The following is a 5,388-nucleotide window of genomic DNA, read 5'->3' as shown; positions in this document are numbered from 1 at the left end:
TCTTCTTTTTCACATTTAAGAACTCCTATCACACTCCAATGTCACAAAGTCTCAGCTATCTTCTAATACATAATTTGTTTTGATGTTTAAGCCCCTTTTCCATCTTTTGGTAAGTTGTGAAGATCCAGCTGCAGTTTTTTCTACTTTTTTTCTATCCCCATCAATCCAAAAACAACAATTCACAATGAAGTGACCAATGACTTGCTTGGTTCCACCTTCTGGGACCTCACTCAATAGCTCCACGAGTACTGCTATAGAGCACTCTTTCCTTCAGGAAAACATGCTGGCCTTGGCTTCCAGGACGCAGCTCTGTACCACTCCACACCAGCCCTTCTCAGTCTCCTTCACAGGCCTACCTGTCCCTAAGCTATCCTTAATCACCAGTGCTCCTCAGAGGGGTCTCCACTCTGTACCCACAGAACACTGCCCAGCACATGGTATATACCATGAAAGTATCTGAGATTACCATCTTCTCACTGCAAATGCCCTTCCTAGGCAATCGCTTCCAATCCTTGATGCTCAAAACTTACACTGCCAACTTAAGAAATATCTTACACACCAGGTCTTGCCCAGACTTCTTCTCTGAGTTCCTCACTCACACATTTTTAACGCCTCTTATTTATTTCTTGAACACCTTAAAATCAGCATGTTCAAAACTGAACTCATGAAACTCCCAAACCTGCTTACCGAAGTATTTTTCCTGTGAATGGCACCACCACTCATCCAGGCTTATAAGTCAGAAATACATCTGTTACCTAAATCAAACTAGCCACCAAGCACTGCTGATTTATTTCCAAATCCTCAGTCTGACCACTTGTCTCCATTTTCATTCCCACTACCCTGTTGTTGGCCTTCCACTGTCTCTCACCTAAACTGTCACAAAGTGTCTCCTTGCATTACATGAACCCCTTTGAACATTTTCTCTACACTATTACTGGAACAAACTTTTTAAAACCCCATCAGGTATTCTATTAATTCAAATTCTTCAACAGCTCCTCAGATAGAGCTCTAAACTGTTAACACCATTGACGGCTGGCCTTAGCATGGCCTGGACCTCCTGCTTTACCTCAGTACACCTTCCCCTCGGCTCTACACTCCTAGTACCACGGCCCTTCCATTTCCTCACTCCCCCTGCTTCCTCTCACCAGTGGATGGCTACACCTGCTGCTCCCACTGAACAGAGTTCCTATTATCCACCCCGCCCACAGGAGTTGAGTTCTGACCTTCTAAAACAGGTCCGCTTCCTAACAGTGGCTTCACAATGACGTTCTTGTGCTTCTCCCGGTTCATTTCACACTGGTGTGATTGTTTATGTCCACTACGGTCCACCTGCCATTTAGTCTATGGGCACCAGGAAATCAGTTTCCTTTTTTTTTTCCTCTTACCATGGTACTGCCCAGGATTGGTGATGTCTGATCCACAGTGGAAAAGAATTTTCATCTCATGGAAGAATCAACAATCTGAATCAATGAAAACTTTTCCTGAAACATCTCTGTCTCCCTCATTCTGTCCTTCTACTGATCAGAATGTTCTAGGAAGAAGGCTCCGATATGTTTTTTAAACTTTAAGTCGCCCAGAAAATTTCAACTTTATTTCAATTAGCCCAAGAGTTTCAAATTAGCAAATGGTAATTACTCATATTCTCTAAGAGAAAATAGCTGACTGCTTAGCACTGCAAATTCAGTTGTAAAGTGCAATTCAGCATCAAAATCAGGCAAACAAGAAAAGGCAGGCATGATCCAGAAATCTGATAAAAGAAAGCAGTTCCAGGGTAGCCCTGACTCAACGTATTTCTCAATGATTCTCCCCATTTATAGCACAGCATAATGACTGATGACCCTGAATCATTAACAGGAAGCATTAACACCAGAATTTACCTCACTATTTCCAGTGAACTCAATCAGAACCAAGTCGGTAAGATAGGGACATCAAAATAAGTACAATAAATATTTGTTGAAGTGCTTAAATAGTTAAATGAATGAAAACACAATCTCTACTCTCAAGAGTCTATAACACAGATGAAAGACACAATTGCTATAAAAGAAAGTTACTTATTAAATTTTTAATTTAAATACAGTATGTCAAACTAGGACAACAGTATGACTTCTCCATTTGCACATGTTTCCATTGGGAAAGCCTAGGAAAAAGTTTCAGTATTAGAAGATACAACTCAGCCAGCCAGCAGAGTCTCCCACATTTTCCCCTGGGTGACAGAAGCAAGGAAACTGAATGATCTTCCTGCACAAAACATCCCTCTCCCATCACCAAAGGAACTTATAACATGTAATTCTAGCTTTAAAAAAACTGTTAACTAACCCTCTCAAACTGAGAAGGAATGGCAGCGTAAGCAACACAAATTTTGAAACCTCCAATGCAAACATTTTAACACACTGGCTTTAACCAGGAACTGAAAAGAGGTTCTCAGGCCCAACGTGGTAGACCAGTGGCTAAGGTCCTCGTCTTGCACATGCCAGGATCCCATAGGGGCGTCAGTTCTAATCCTGGCGGCCAATTCCCTTCCAGCTCCCTGCTTGTGGCCTGAGAAAGTGGTCGAGGATGGCCCAAAGCCTTGGAACCCTGCACCCGTGTGACAGACCTGGAAGAGGCTCAGCTCCAACCATGGTGGCTAGGGGAGTGAATCAGCACACGGAAGATCTCTCTGTATCTGCCTTTCCAGTAAGAATACAATCTTTTCAAAAAAGTTCTCAATACAGGTTCAATTGTGAGCTCTTAGGAGATCTGAGATTTATCTAACACTCCCAAGATGCCACATGGCACACTCACACCGCCAGCTGAGTGCCCCAGCCCTGCTTCCAACTCCAGGTTCCGGTTAATGTGTAGCAGACCCTGCCGCACATGCAGGTGATCCGCCTGACTTCTGGCTTCCTGGCTTGAGCTCAGCCCAGCCTTCGCTGTTGGGGCATGTGGGTCATGAATGGCACGTGGACGCCTTTGTTTCCTCTCTCTTTCCTCTTTTCTCATCTATTTCAAATAAAAATGAATTTTTTTAATCTACCAGGTCAGTGGGAGTGTGCAGCAAATTTACGTGGAGTAAGCCTGACCTATTACAAGATCTCTCTGTATTCTACTAGTTTGATATATGCCGGGGGTGAAATAGGATACTTTTAAAGATTATATTTCTTATTGTAAAGTATAAATACCTTTAAAGGTTAGACCTTTTTTCAAAAAAGGTTTTTTTTTTCAAAGTGCAAGTTATAGAGAGAGATCTTCCATCCAGTGCTTCATTCCCCAAATGATCGCAACAGTTGCAGCCAGGAACCACATCCAAGACTCCCAAAAGAATCTTAGAGACCCAAGGACTTGGGCCATCTTCTAATGCTTTTCATTAACGGGAGCTGGATATGAAGTGGAGCAGCCAGACTTGAAGCAGCATCCACAGGGATGCTAGTGTCACAGGTAGCAGCTTTACCCACTATGCTACCCTACTGGCCCCTAGCCGTATCTTTAACCTACATTTCAGTATTCCTATGTTCAGGGCAACATGCTGCTTTCTTCTAAATCAGTAACAGTTACTGATGACTGGAGAACAAGAAGCATCAAGAGAAAGGAGCTGAAGGCTGACTAGAAGACCAAAATGAAAGCTGCAGGCAGCCAAAGCCAGTAGATGAGACAGCACTGGACAAATCCATTCCTTGGCTGCGTGAATAAACCTCCTACCTCAGAAGCTTCACATTTGCAATGACCTTGAGAGCTGCAACTCCCCTCTCTCCCCTCAGTGGCTAGAAATGAGTCTGCCTGATAAATTCTGTATATTACCATGCCTCACACTTAGTAGACAGTTTGTTCAAAAAGACTCACATTATTCACCCTTAGGTTATACCCTAAAAAGATTAATCTAGATTATTTCAAAAATAAATTTTAAGTCATTAAGAAATCAGGAATGAGGGCCAGCATCGTGACATAACACGTTAAGCCTCCTCTTGCAGTATCGGCATCCCATACAGGCGCCAGTTCAAGTCCTGGCAGCTCTATATCTGATTCTGCTTCCTGCTAACAGCCTGGGAAGGCAGCAGAGGAGGGTCGGGAGACCTGGGGGAAACTCCTGGCTTGGGACCAGCCCAGTTCCAGCTGTTGCGGCCATTTGGGGAGTGAACCAGCAGGAGAAAGAGCTCTCTCTTCCTGTCTCTCCTCTCTACATAAATTTTTCAAATAAAAGTAAGTAGCTTTTTCTAAAAAATCAGGAATCTTGATTTAGAACATAGCTCTGATATTACTGGAATTTACTGGTATACTCATATTTCTGCACTTAACATACAACTATTGCCTTAGACAAAATATTGTTTATTTCCAAAAAATCTATAGAAAGATTCATTTCTAGAATACACTATTTGAAATATATTGAAAGTAAGCAAAAACAAACACAAATCTAGTAACACTGAAAATATCACACTATTCCCACAGGAGCTCAATGCAAAATAGATGCTGAGTTTATATTCAGCGAGTCTATACCTTTAATTTACATTAGTTTCCTGTAAAGACATTTACCTCACTGTTACTGTATATTTACTTTAGGTTATTATTTATGACTGCGCATAAGTAACTTTTATATTCTTTCTAAAATTCTAGTGTAAAAATCATTGATATATTTATTAACGCAAAATACTGTTAATTTTTAGTGTATGTGCTGCTAAAGCAGGCACCTTGTTAATTTTTTAAATATTTTAAGATACACTTTTTTATTTAAAAGGCAGAATTATAGACAGGACAAGACCAAGAAAGAGAAATCTTCCATCTGCTGGTTCATTGCCTAAATGTACGCAACAACCTGGATGACACTAGACCACAGCCAGGAACCTGGACCATTATCCAAGTCTCCCATGTGGGGGCAGGGGCCTGCACCCTTAGGCCATGTTCTGCTGCTTTCCCGAGCCCATTAGCAGGAAGCTGGATGGAAAGCAGAGCAAGCAGAATTTGCACTGGCATTCAACATGGGATGCCAATTTTTATGAGGCAGTGTGATTCCCTACACCGTAACCCAGCCGTGAAAATGTTATTTCTTAAACTAAGTAGCTCCACTATAGTTTTAAGTATCACTGTGCTTTTTTCTCATCTCAATGTATTTTGGTTTTTACACAAAAGAACATCATTAAAATTATGAATATTGAAAGATTCAGTCAAAAGAAAAAATATATACAAATGATTCAAACACATCAGAAAACTATGTTTAGTATGTGGCATATTCTCTCCAGGGTTTTTCCTGTTTTCTTACATGTGTACCTGGATTATACCATAAATACTTTTGTATAGACTCATGCTAATCATTTTCCACTGTGAACATTTAATGTTACACCTTTTTGTGGGTTAAAAAGCCAGTTTTTTCTACTCAGGAGGTGTATGCAGTTCATTATTGTATACAATAATGAATTA

The sequence above is a fragment of the Ochotona princeps genome, chromosome 11 (genome assembly GCF_030435755.1).
Source record: "Ochotona princeps isolate mOchPri1 chromosome 11, mOchPri1.hap1, whole genome shotgun sequence".
NCBI classification, from domain to species: Eukaryota; Metazoa; Chordata; class Mammalia; order Lagomorpha; family Ochotonidae; genus Ochotona; species Ochotona princeps.
This window is presented reverse-complemented; position numbering follows the sequence as displayed.